We start from the raw sequence: 14,645 nt of genomic DNA on the forward strand, positions 1-14,645 counted from the left end.
ATCTGAATCTACTGTAATGCACTGTAGCCTTCAGCTTGTTAAAATGCATAGGGCAGGTAAAGCTGTGGCTTTTCAGGTTTACTGAAAAAATTACTTTAAAAATTCACAAAGGATAAAGGACATAGACTTTGATATGATTGTGCAAATACTCTGTAAAACAGCTGCATTTATGTGAATCAAATCACTAATGAGAAAATATGATTCTCTAGAAAATATGAAAACTCTAGGTACCTTCCAATGATTTCAGTAGGATTTAATAAATGCAAAATACTTGTGAAAATCCAGTATACATTTTTGCTGAAGCAGGAATTACTTTTTCTTTTAACCTTCATATCAGAAATATATTATTAAGGCCTACTGAAGACAAAGGAGGTAGACTTTGGTTTTAGTGATTCACATGAAAAACACTGGCACACCTAAAATAGGAAGGTAAACACCAGTCTGTAGAGTCTGTAGGACACCACTGGACTCAGACCCTCCACTGCCCTCTGGCAGTGCTGATTGCTTTCCATCAGCTCTGTGTCACTATGGTCCTACCACTGGCATCTGCTTGGGGCTTAAAGACACATGAGACAAGTCAGGACCACACTGATTCTCAAGAGTAACCTAAGAGACCCCAAGAGTAACAAAAAGATATTACAATGTGATTTACTTTAAAAGGTTTCAAAAATCTAAAAATTACTCTAAAATAACAAACTAATAATCTACAAAGTTGCAAGTACAGGATATTATTTGCAGTCCTAGTGAAAAGAGACCTTTCTTTGTGAAATATTAGAAATATGGAAAATACTGTGGGGTAAAACAACCTGCATGAAGCATACAAACCAAAACCCTGCTAGTTTTGTTCTAAGACTCTGCAGTCTTCCACTTTGCTCAAATTTGTTGTCCAAGTTACAGCCCCAAAAGAAGTCATGCTGCTCCTGCTGCTGCTCCTAACACTTTGATTGCTGTAATTGTGCTAAGCACAAAAAAGCCACATGACAATTTAAATACCTGTTTTCAACTTGATAGGATTTGAAACACTGGACATATTTGACCCCAGAAGTAAGTAAAATTTTCTAAAGGAAACTCAGCTGAACTTCAATTTTGGTGGCGTAACTGAATAGTTCCACTGATGCTTATGATGCCCCAAAATTTCTAAATACAAATTATGAGTACAATCTGTACTGAATTCCATTGCTAAAAAGAATGCTAGGGAAATAGTATACTCCACCTGTTTAGGTCAAAGCAAAAAAAAAAAAAAAAAAAAAAAACCAAAAAAAAAAAAACCAACAAAAAAACTGAAGTAAAAAAACCAAGGAAAACAACTGAAGCAGTCTTTGAAAGTATTAAAACAATTCGCATATTTTTACTGTAGAAGATTTTTGGCTTATTAATTTGACCATGATGTTGTAGGAGCTGAATGTCACTGCCTAATGTGTGAACTCTGGTGATGGATTGACCCTGCCTGGATACCAGGCTCCTACTGACCCACTCTATCACTCCCCTCCTCAGCTGGAAAGAGTTGGGGGAGAAAAAGCTCCATGGTCAAGATAAGGCAACTTAATGAAGTACAAGCAAAATCTGCATGTGAAGGCAAAGGAAAACAACAGAATTATTCTCTACTTCTTATCAGCAGGTAAAGTCCAGACACTTCCTGGGAAGCAGGGCTTCAGCATGCCCAGCAGTTTCTGTAGAAGACACATTTTATAATAACAAATATATGTGCGTCCTCTGCTTTCTCTTAGCTTTTATAACTGAGCAGACATCCTATGGTATAGAACATGCCTTTGGTTCTCTGGAGTTAGAAGTTCTGGCTGTATACCCTCTCCAGGTCTTGCCCAGCCCCAGCCTACTGGCGAGAGGGAGAATGTTGGAGAGAGCCTTCATGCTGTGCAAGCACTGCTCAGCAGCAGCCAAAACACCCTTCTAACAAAACACATCACTGTGAGATCTTCTGTGGGGAAAATTACATCCATCTCATCCAGATCCAACATGTCTGTACAGACCTGTACAAAAGAAGGTCAAGATTTATAAGAATTCCTTATGTAAAATTTATTTCTTCTGGAGCAGGTTTTCTGTGGGCCCATTTGAAAATCAGGGGCTACACAAAAGGTTCTACTTTAAACTTGTCAAAAACCAAGAAGTTCAGAGATCTTGACTAACAGTGTCAGCCAATCCCTGTGGCTGGATGGCAAAACCCAGAAAGGGGTGGTGAATGGGGTAACATCCAGCTGGCAGCTGGTCACCAGTGGGGTTCCCCAGGGCTCAGTGCTGGGGCCAGTCCTGTGTAAATATCTTTTATCAATTGACTAGACAAGGAGATTGAGCAAACCCACAGTCAGCTCACAGAGCACACCAAGTATGGAAGTGTAGATCTGCTGGAGGGCAGGAAGGCTCTGCAGAGGGATCTGAACAGGATGGATCAATGGCCCAAGGCCAATGGGAGGATGTTCAACAAGGCCAGATGCTGGGTCCTGCACTTGGGTCACAACAGCCCCACGTAGCACTACAGGGCTGGGGACAAGTGGCTGGAAAACTGCATAGCAGAAAAGGATCTGGGGTGCTGGTCCAGAGCTGTTGAATATGAGCTGGCAGTGAGCCCAGGTGGGCAAGAAGGCCAGTGTTATCCTGGCCTGTGTCAGCAATAGTGTGGCCAGCAGGACCAGGACAGTGATTGTCCCTCTGTACTCAGCACTGGCAAGGCTACACCTCAAGTCCTGCGCGCAGTTTTGGGTCCTTCACTACAAAAAAAGCACTGAGGTGCTGGAACATGTCCAGAGAAGGGCAACAGAACTGGGGAAGGGCCTAATGAGGAATGACTGAGGGATCTGGGGCTGTTTAGTCTACCTGAAACAAGGCTGTAGTGAGGTGGGGGACCAGTCTCTTCTCCAAAGTGACAAGTGACAAGATGAGAAGAAATTGCCTCAACTTTCACCAGGGGAGGTTTAGACTGGATCTTAAGAAAAATTTCTTCACAGAAAGGGTTCTTGGGAATTGGAACAGGCTGCCCAAGGGAGTGACAGAATCATCATCCCTGAAAGTGTTCAAAAAAACCTGAGGGAATGGGGGAAATGGTTTAGAGGTGAACATGGCAGTGTTGGGTTAATGGTTGGATCTCTATGATCTTAGAGGTCTTTTCCAACCCTAATAATTCAATTATTGTATGATATAACTCTAACATACAAAGGTTTTTGAAAACCTACTGCCTGTGATAAATTCAAAATACTTAATCCTAAATCTCCCTAGAAGATGCCAAGGGCCTGATGTGACCAACTTTTCTGCTGCAGCGGGCTCTCCTCTAGTAAGAACTATTGCCAAGGAAAACCACTACCCTTTTATAAGCTTAATAGTTAAACACCTATCCATTTTGTCCTTTTGATGTGATTCCAATCTTTTAAGTCTGCAGGAAAATTCCATGTTCAAACTGAGTAAGTCATGCTTTATTTTTTTCAAATGCAAATCAGTGAGAACAATAACATGTTTTCTTTCTTTTTTTGTTTACTTTCAGGAGGTATATTGCTCCAAACCGTAGCTAGTAATTTACTTTGGTTGGAATGAACAAGAACAGACAGTTCAGCAAGTAAATGGAAAGCTATGGAGAAGAAAGTATGAACTGTGTTTAACTCATTGTTAACGCATGTGGTTTGGTATAATAGTTACAAAGAAAAAGACAGGCAGGCAAAAAAGAGAGGAAGGGGGGAGATTGGGAGGGGGGCTGTATACCTTGCAAACTGGCAATATGCATGCAATTCTGTATCCCCTTTTTTAAGAAATTAATTTTCTTTTTGATGCATGTATGCAATAGCAGACAAATAAAACCATGGAAAAATTACAGTAAGGATCTAATAATTAATAAGTTAATTAATATTTGTTAATGTCAGAATGTTCCCTACAGGAGAATTTAAAAGTTGTCTTAAAAATGACAGCCCTGTCACCAAATATATGAATGTATTTTTATAACACTCCTCACTGATATTCAAAGTCTATTTCCCTTTCTGATGTTTCCTCAGCTTTGGGAGTTCTATATTTACACACAGGCACAAACGAAAAACAACCATGTCCCATGGCTGGTGTTTATAGTCCTCAGACACTCCTGCCTGCCCTCCCCTTGTTAATGATTGCATGTTACAACAGCCTGTGTTCCTGACTGTTTTGTTGTTTCAATTCTTTGTTTTATTGAAACTGAGCACCCATTTCAAAATTGCAACCAATAATCTTTGCACTGTTTTGTGATATTTCTGCATAATTTCAGGAAAATAATTTCATTAAACTGCAACTGTAATAGTTTAAAATACTGCATTGTTACTTTATGTAACTTCTTCCTACAAACGAGTTATGGAGGCCAAAATGATAAATGGGTTAAAAAAAAAGGCTAGACAAGTAGATAGGTAATAAATCCATCAATAGGTACTAAATATAATGGCCTTAATTTAACATCCACTTCAGAAAGTCCCTAAATGACTTACTGCTGGAATGCAAGCCAGGGAATGAGGGCATAATCAGGTATCCAAAAGTTCAGAGAAGGATGAGCTATATATGACTATTTCTGGGACTGGACAAGTTTTAAGACATGGCAAATACACTGTTTATCTTCTAGTTTTATGAGCACTGCAGGGTTTCCAGTAATCTATGACATTCCTAGATATCCATCCAAAAAAAGGAATCAAAAGGAAAGCAATGTGTTAAAATTTTGGGGGTTTTTTGGGGGGGGGCTAGCACCCCAAATGGGCTTTAATCTTATTAAATATGAATTATTGACCAAACTACAGTGAAAAGAAAGCAAAATTTAAAAATCTGGATAAACTCCAACATCTTACTAATCTCATCATACATTATTGTTTCAGTTCTATCAAACCAAACTAAAATGAATGTAGACTTCCTAAAAAAAAAATCATGCACTTAAAGGTTTTGCAATATATTGAAGGCATTCTTTACTTATTAAGACCCTAGTGAGAGATATTTTAGCTATTTTCAAAGGGCTTGGGTGAGGATTTTTTTGCTCAGGAACATGGTACATAAAGCTGAATCTACAAAAGAGTTAATCAGATTGGGAAATATACATCCTGCCTTTAGGAGACATTCAAGTAATATGCATTCTTCTGACCTTTCTTAGCTAAGTATATTGTCACTCAATATCCTGTGAAGGATGGAGTTCTTAGTAAAAGATAGCCAAGACTCTCTACTGCCCTGTATAATTTTAATTAAAATTTGCAGTAAGTTTGGTTTTATTAATCTCTGGGCTTTGCAAACATTACTGCTCCAAAAATGAAAGGGAATATTATTAAAAGTTCTGTTTCAACAGTTGCATGAGTCTGGGTCTGTCCTTTGGTGAAACTCTACTTATTTAGTGTATTGAGTTATTTAGAATTTAGTTCCTCAACACACTATATTGTGCATTGGGAGAGGAAATATTCTAATGGCTAAGGGAATAGAGAGGGACTCTGGAGATCTGGGTTCAATTTATTGTCTAAGCACAAATTTCCTGTAGACCTTGAGAAAACTACTTAATCGGTTTCTTGCTGTTCACATTCCTTATTGTGGAAAAATATATCCCTGTCGGACTTGGCTACTGTGATATTTAAACATACTAACTAACTGCTTGAGAGGCACTCCAATAAAATGGGACTGTGTTGAGTTGGGAAATAGATATATCCAGCTCTCTAAAGCAGGGAGTGATGGAGAAAAGAATAACTTGATTTATGTGTGGTGTGTTACATAAAACCCTCCCTAATACATGCTTTGGAAGACACTTAGAATCATAGAATATTTTGAGTTGGAAGGGAACCATAAGCATCATCAAGTCCAACTACTTACAGCTACAACCACTTCCCATGGGCCAGCTAGATCTGCTGGGTTTTACTAGTCTGGTCTTTGTCTAATGATGCTTACTGCCCCAGACCAGGGCAGGATTTTGCCCTGTCAGGCCTTGCTAGCTTGGGTAGAACATTGCAATGGTGCATGGAGCACCGCAGGTCTAGAGCTATGTCTGAGCAAACAATAAGTCAGACAGAGATACCCTACAGGCTCTGTGCAGAGCCTCTGTAGCTCACTTTGTCTCACACAAACTGTATGGTGGTCACACCAAACTGCTCAATTAGGTAAAACAAATGAGGAGGTTAACCATGTCTTTACTTCTGTGGCAGCTGATCTACAAAACAAGGGGTTTTACAAAGGAGGTCCAGAATCCCACCTGGTGAGTAGTGTGTGAGTAGTATGTCTATCCTGCTGGGTAGGTGAGTGACACTGGGCTTGTCAAGATACCCCTCTTGTCCCTCCTGGGAGCCCCCCTGCCTGTCCTCAGGGCACACTGCACACGGGCAGAGCAGAACTAACACCCATGGACAGATATGGGATCTGCCAGGGACTCCTGCATGCAGCAGCACAGTAGCTAACAGTAAATCAGACTAAACCGTGACAAGAGGGCAAGAAAAATGGGCACTATTATAGTGCTTTTGAAGAATTTTAACTCAGTCACCTAAGTTTTCCTTAATTTTACAGAAGTGGCTGGAAGTGGCAACGTGAAAAATTAGTGTGGTTTCTGATTATGACACATGCTAATGCAGGCTGTGGAAGCTTTTATTTTGGTATAATGGTTTTATATTTATAGTATTTTTCTTCTGAGTGTTCCCAAAGGTGCTTTGTAGTCTTTTGTTACTTGTTCTTACTGTTCCCTATCACTGGCATTGATTTAAAATATTGATTTTCTTTTCTTACTGAAAAATAATCTTTGTGTTTTCCATTTCAACAGGAACCATTTAGCACGAATTCACGCTGAGGCTCCATGTTGCCACATTATTTTGCTGTTGTTGATATTACTTTAACATATTGTAGTGTGTTAGAACTTCCTGCCTACCATGAGTTACTCCTACAAGCTCAGTAGGAAGCTCTCAGTTCACAAATAAAGAAAAACTGACGACTAGTTTTTAGGAAAAAAAAGCCTTGAAAAATTTTTTGAGTATGTATTTACCCTTTAAAGGCACATTGTGTCTCTTATTTTTCTTTTCCTATTAATTTTAGAGGTTGCTAATACTTTTGTCACAACTTTTTTCTTTTTGTCTTTCTGTCTGCAAAGACTTGTAAAGTACACATACTCATTTAAAAGCTGATCTGGAAAGATTCAACTCATATCTTCCATGAAACTGTGGTTGGTATTACTAACAACAAATAATGATATCTTCAGCTTGCTCAATACATAGTTTTGTAATGAACAGAAAAATTATGAACAGTTTCCCACTGTGGCTCCTGTGGGAAACAATGAGCCAGACAGTAATTCCCTGTTCATGTTAATAGTTTGGGCAAAAATGAAATGCACAGCTGAAGATGGAACGATATTTAGAAAAAGCTTGAGGACACTGTGTCTGATGTGTCAGCATGAATGGAAGTGGTCACATACAAACTCTACGTGCACTCCTACTCTGACAATAAAATCTTCAACAGATAATTTTCTATATTCACTTTTAATATGTGCTTCACCTAGGAAAGAAATAGAAGGTCACAAAGCTATGATCTGAGCAAGAAAGTGACACTGTTATTATTACAACACTTTTGAACATATGGTTAGTGTCAGAAATTTAAGCATACCTTTTTGCATCATAAAAAGGTCACTCCTTCATGCTACGTATTATCTCAATTTGTTAAAGAATTCTGTAAAATTACAGAACTATAGAGAAACTTGAAGGAAACTAAAAGATGAAAAGCAATATCCAAAGGCATAAAAAAACCCATAGAGGGTGGAGGAGACATGACCAGAGAAGAAGGAATTGAGTGTTTTAACAGTTTCATGATGGATATATTGAATATGAGAGAAAGACATGAAATAAAGCGGTACTTAGGGATTTTCACTACAGGAAAAACAGAAGAGAATACACAAGTGAGTTTTATCTTCTTTTCTTTCATGGGAAGTAATTATTGGTGAACAAGAAAAGTTGGAAGTCTGTTTATATACTAATTTGATCTTTAGTATAACTTAGGAATCAACAGCAGAACGTGTGCCTACTCTGTCCTATTCCCTTCTTACCTACAGTGGCTTTCATTAAATTACATATGTGTATTTCTTCCAATTAACTGAGATCCTCTCTTATAGTGGAAGAAAAATCTTCTCTTTCACTTTGCTAAAATTAAGCTTTGATTTGAATGAGTTTATTATTTGAGTCCATGAGTTTATTCAGAAGAAGATTAACTGATTCCAAATCCTAAATTTCTGAGGTTGCAATTAAAAACAACAACAAAAAAAATCTTTGTTTTATGTCCTGTTCTCATTTAGAAAGCCTAGAATTTGCATCAGTTGACAGAAGCTTGGACACTTCAGTGATGCACTTTGCACTGAAACAGTACTGAAAACCAACCATATTAGTTTTACTGAGGAGAGTCAGGAGCACAGTATGCCAAGTGTAATGTAACAGCAAACTGGTAGTTTTGGTGAGGTAAAAACAGAAAATGAGGAGGAATGGAAGGCTCTGCAGAGAAACTAAACATGTAGGCAACAGAAGAACATACACAATATAGTCCAGTGCCATCCCATCTTGGTATCCTCAGTTGTATATGGGGAGATAGTAAATACGGGGCATTATGAAAAAGAACAAATCAAAGAGACTTCCATTGTTTTCTACCCGTACATAGAGTATGGGAAGAAATGGTGAAAACGTGGTGAATGGTGTAAAGAGAGGGTTACTCTAATATCTGGCTAACTCTCAGAAACCGGCTGGGGATTCACAAATGAGCTTTTGTTAAATGTGTGCTCAGTTTTAGCTTTATACTACTTCAGATGAGGAAGCTGTTACCATTCTCTGCTGTTTGCTTGCCTTGTTTTTTTCAAAGGCCTTAACCATAGTAGCAGCTGCAACTGCAGGGACAGTGCGAGGGTTTACTGACATGGACTGTGCTTATCCCAGCAAAGCAAAGCTCTGTGACAGGGAATGTCATTATTACACAGTTTACCAGTATTTATAGGTCAATACATTTGTACAAAATTTTCTACTCTGACCCCTTTGTCCTGGTCTCCTTTAGAAACACAATCTTCTGATTATTCTTCTTATGGTAGCAATATCCTTTGTTATCTCTTTTGCTAGTAAAGTCTTTGTTACATCTTTCATTAAAGCGGTCAGTGTTAGAGGGTCAGAGTGAGCAGACATGATGTCTTCACTTCTGTTCTTGCCTTGAGTTTATATCTCCTTTGGCTTTCACTGTACCAGGGCCAAAAGGTCTGAGGGGCTACCCAGTTCAGCTTCTGTAGCTGCTCAGATCTCCGACAGAGAGATCAATTTACCCTGGGGCACCTCAGTTCCCTTGTCTAATATAAACTGTCATCCACTTCAGTTTATGTTAATAAAAGAACTTATGAATTCAGATGGCTGAAATTATTGCAGTTCACTCACCAGGGGCCCAAAACAGACACAGCATCTGGATTCAGGCTTACCAGTGCTGAGAAACAGGAGATAATTCCTTCCCCACAATCGCCCAGGATCCTGTTGACCTCCTCTGGTGCCAGGGAAGGCCGCTGGCTCCTGTTCAGCATGCTGCCTACTGAGACTCCCAGGGCCTTTTCAGCAGAGCCCAGCCTCAACTTTTGCCACAGCTGGTTCCTCCTGAAGTGCAGCCTGTCCTTAGTAATTTAAGCTAATGTCCCTGCTGGTCCTTTCCCCAGGCCTGCTTACTTCCCCCTGAATAGCAGCTCTGCTCTTTTCCTTCCCAGTCTTGCAGTATGGACAAACACATTGCGTGTGCCCTCACAGACGTTAATCTACCATTTAAAGATGTAAATTCGTGAAGTGTTCTTAAATTTTAAATAGATCTGAGGCTTGTCATTTGATACATGTGAAATAAAGAGCAACCAGAGGTCGGCAGTGTTTTTCTATCGCAATTGAAGTAGCCTCATTCTAACAGAGAGTGAGGTTTTGCACTGTTCCAAGGTGGGAGAGAGAATGAGACTACCAGAACCTGCCCTTAAGTACTTCAGATTCCCTGTCACAAAAAAATGTCAACATGAAACATTCGTGATAGAGATAGGCTGCTGCGTGGGGAAGAGTCTGAACACAGTCCTGCACTTACATGAGCACCAGAAAAAAAAAAGTTATGCATTATTTTTCCTATAAAAATATTACCTAATATTCATAGATGCCATCTCTAGAAAGGTACTAGTATGTTTTCATAAAATCAATGAATCACAGAATAGTTAGGGTTAGAAGGAGATCATCCAGTCCAACCCCATGCCAAGTCAGGGTCACCTAGAACAGTGACACAGGAATGTGTCCCTTGGGTTTTGAATGTCACCAGAGATGGAGTCTCCATGACCTCCCTGGCAGCATATAAAAAATGTGTTTCGCAAGATACCTGTTTTGTCCGTGACTTTGGTTCTCAGTCAGGAATGCTACATAACTTATATTAGTGGTCCTGTGGACTTAAATTTTGAATTGGTTTTAATGCCTTTTAAGAGAAAAGAGGATGAGTCTGCTGGGGATGCAACACAGACTTTAAACAATTAAAAAATTTACTGACAGAATCACATGTAGGGCAGAACTCTTGGGCCATATCCCACAGCAGTCCAATGTAGCCATTAAGACTTTGCAACATCAACATGTTTAAGAAAGGCTTAAGGTTTTATTAAACAAGAAACCCCAACATTCTCTGATGCATTCAGTGTTATGCTTCTTTATCTTAATTTTTCCATATACTGTACAGTTGCCTACTGAGGCAATACTGCACTTTTTTGTAGCTTGTCAGGATATATACCTTGAAACAATTGAGAAATTAAAGGACACAGGGTTTAGCTGACTTCTTTCACTCTCAAACTTATTAATAATATGTAAATTCTGCCAGAGTTAGGTTTCAAAGCTAATATCCTGCCAAAATAAGTGTCAACTTACAACTCTCATAGCTATCTCTTCTGTTTTGCGGATACTTTTGCATATGTTGCCTGGAAGAAGGTAATAAGTTGTCCCAAATTTGCTTATAATACAGCAAATTTGACAGCCAAAAATCAAGTGCATCAAGCTTTGTCAGTCAGTCTTTGGTTTTGGATCAGAAATTGTTTGGAGTTTTTTTCCCAATTAAAATCAGGGTCAGTCCTTAAAATCCAAACACATGGAAGTACGCACTTGTAAGAACTCCTAACAGAGAGAAATGGAACAATGTTCATGGCATAGCTGATCACCTTAAACACACAAGCTAAGATCAACCGTGGCATTTGCAAGTTCTCATTTACAATTTCTCTTAGAAATGGTTTGTTCTTATTTTCTTTTGTTAAAAAATAAATGCTTGTTTTCTAGTCAGCAATCTCACCAACATTTTTATGTGTAAAGCTTAAAGGCAAGCAGTTACTCATCCTAGTTAATGCAGTGGAGGAGGGAAAGGTGATGGCAGTCAGCCACAGCCTGCACATGTAGCTCTAAGGTACTGTACTTAAGAGGTAGAAGGCTCCCTACATAATGTCCTTTGTCATCCTGCTGGGGATATATTTACACTGTGAGTTCGTCTTGTCCTGTTTTGTTCCCAAATTGTAATTTCTCAGTGTGCCACAACACCTCCCTTACTCTCAGCATCTTCTGGTGGGGAGCCCACAAGAATGGAGGAAGACAGGTTGAAAGAACATATTAGGTTCAGTCCACATTTATTCTGCCCATCTGAGGTGAAGTGTGGAACAGCTTTATTCCATGCACCAAAGCCAATCCTCCAATCCTGCCTCCAACAGCCCTGTGTCTTCCCCATGAATCATACAACCCATGTACACCAGGCTCAGGTCTACATGCTACCAAAATCACTCAAGCAGGGACACTGAGAGCCAGTTTCCCAGGACAGCTACTAAAATTTCAAAAGATGGAAAGTCCACGACTTCCCTGGGCAACCTTGCCAGCACTTAGTCATCCTCAGAGTAAAAAACTGCTTCTTGGTGTTCAGAGAAAGCCACCCATTGTTTAATGCTGTGCCCTTTGCTTCTGGTCCTGTCCATGAAAGAGGATGTTAATGCTTTTGCAGGGCACCAAGGCAATGGAAGTTAGTTTATATATTACACTACAGTGTCTAACAAAATGGATAGCACAGGACAGCCCCTACAAAATCTCAGGTTCATGTCAGTGAAAATATGAGTATGAACTTCAGGAATTGCAGAGATGTCCCCAGTGCCATCAGGAACTCATGATTGCAGTGCTTGGCACTAAACAGGTCTTTAGTCTCAAATGGGTAAAATACTTCCTCCAGTTAACTTGACAAGTATTTTTCTACCAGAATTTAGCCTGCAAACCCACAAATCTCAGAAGCACAAATCTTTAAAATCAGGCAGTAGATAGGGCCTGCTGCTTCTATTTAAAACTTTTCTGAGCTGTTATTTAAATTGTTGCTACATCTATTTAATTTCCCTCCACAGTATTATCAGCTGTTATTGCTATACCACAACCACCACACACCACCTCTGAACCCTGTTAGGTTCCTACAGATAGCTGGAACCTATCCATGGCCATGGAGAAACACATCTCCTCACCATCTACAACCTCGGTATTCCACACCTCTGCAATCCATCATTGTCCTACAAATAGTTAGAATGAACCTTTAAATGTGTGTGTATACATGTATGGGACATGCAGACATATAAAAATATACATAAATAAAGTGTACCTAAGAATAAATCTGAGAGCTGCACAGAGGAACCTGGGTGTTTGGAAGCCACCAGTGCTGAGTATTTTAGGGGTTCCTAGGAGTTGGCTGCACAGGCTAGGAGACCAGCCACCTCTCTGATATTGGCCCAATACAAAACAAGAAACAAAAAAAAAAATATATATATATATATATCTATAACTGATTTTTATAGCAATTTCCATATGTCTTTAAAAAAAAACTGGATTGAAATTTATTGTAGTCATGCTTTATAGCTCACTGCTGCTGAAGGAAGCAGTTCTCACATTCCTAGACTGCTCCTACTAATGTTCTGGACCCTTTCTTGTGTCAGAAAAAACATTTATGCAGCTGCAGGGAGTCTGATCAATAACAAATTCACTCCTCTCCTCCTGCCAACTTTAACTCCATTCCCTGAACAAGTGCATAAATACGGTGCCAGCTCAGGCACATAGTGAGAGGGAAGTATAGCAATGAGGAAGGGTAAGACTATCTTCTTTCTGCAATTCTCACATTATGACCTGATACAGAACAAAAAATCCATTTCTCAGAACATTACAAAATCATTAGATCACCCTAATATGTAGACCAGCAGTTAAAAAACCACAAAAAGTATTACATCACACAGAATACTTGTATTAACGAATACAGAGGTATCTAATGCATGGAAGTTCCAAATTATACAAAGCAAGTCTTACAGCTCAACTCTTATTTCAGATATCTAAAAGTTAGAGTGTGCATAAGACACATTAAACATAGAACACCAATCCTGTTTACTGCCTCCATGATGACAACATCAACTCAATACAGCTTATTTGTCGATAGAGACAGTAATGCCATGAAGGATACACTTCCTAATGGAAATTAGGACATGGACTTCATATATTGGACTCCAATGGACTATTGGACTAATGGACACCTAATGGAGTTCATGCAGTTTAATGTCTTATAAAGGGTGCTAAAGCACTGTTTCAGAGCTTCCCCTCCTCCACGAAAGGATGAAGAACAAGAGGAAAACTGCTGGTTGAGTGGCAAGTATAAGAAGTTGAATGCATGAGGTTTATGTCCACTGGAACATAATTTACTGCATTCACATGATTCCTAAAAGGGGCAAAAATGCAATGCCACAAAGGCAGACCAGGTAACTCAGACGGTATCTTAATTTTCATCTGAAGATTTCACTGTGAGTTCAGCTACATTTTTTCCACATACCTGACACTGTTACTTGAGAACACCAAAAATGATGTTCCTGTTGCTGTCAAAATCAAGAATTAAATTTGAGAATATGAATTATCTCAAATATGAATATGAAGACATATGCTATAGTCAAATATATGGCAGTGGTTTGGCAAAGAAGAGATATTTGAGAATGAACAGCTTGCAGAGGGGATGGAAGGCGCTTGCCAGCTTAGGGTTCAGCAATGTACATGCTGCCAACAAGAACATGTATTTTAGCTTACACAGTAAACCAAACATAACCAAAATTGCCAGAAAATGCTATAGTAGATTTGGCTTTCTATTCTGAAGTTTGTTTTATCCAGAAATGACATGATTTAACTTGCAAATAAAAATATGAGCTGCTGTACAATGCTCTGTTCTAAAAATGGATTTATAAAAACATTACTTATGTTAGTCTGGATTTATTTAAACAATGAGGATAGGGTTTTACAAATTAGCTTCTATCCAAGTAGGAATATCAAATCTGGAAGTTTCAAACACTGTATGGCTTGCTCCCTACATACTTCTTCTCCCTTTTTTTGTGAGCCTGTTTTCACAAGGGAACAAGAGAAATTAGGTACTTCTGTGTTTATTATGATTTGTCATGCTTCTTGGCATATGTTATTGTATTTTGCATTTAATAAACAAGCATTTATGATGCAAATATCCTAGGAATGGAATATATTTGTATACAAATTCTGAGAGATAGAACACGATTAACTATTTTATTTTATATTTCAAAATCTTAAATCTTTCTCTCATAAGCACACAAAACAGAACTTTATCAGGAAGGATTTTTCCAATCTTCTCCCTTTGGGTGTGGTACATATTTATTTGTTGAT

The 14,645-nt window shown here is 38.9% G+C and overlaps 1 protein-coding gene across 2 annotated transcripts in view; it reads right to left on the bottom strand.

The window, feature by feature from the left end:
- Positions 1-14,645, bottom strand: part of NALCN (sodium leak channel, non-selective) — a 214,728-nt gene that overhangs the window by 128,181 nt on the left and 71,902 nt on the right. The gene's annotated exons all lie outside the window — the stretch shown is intronic.

The sequence above is a fragment of the Pyrgilauda ruficollis genome, unplaced genomic scaffold, assembly GCF_017590135.1.
Source record: "Pyrgilauda ruficollis isolate IOZ18807 unplaced genomic scaffold, ASM1759013v1 scaffold44, whole genome shotgun sequence".
Classification (NCBI taxonomy): domain Eukaryota; kingdom Metazoa; phylum Chordata; class Aves; order Passeriformes; family Passeridae; genus Pyrgilauda; species Pyrgilauda ruficollis.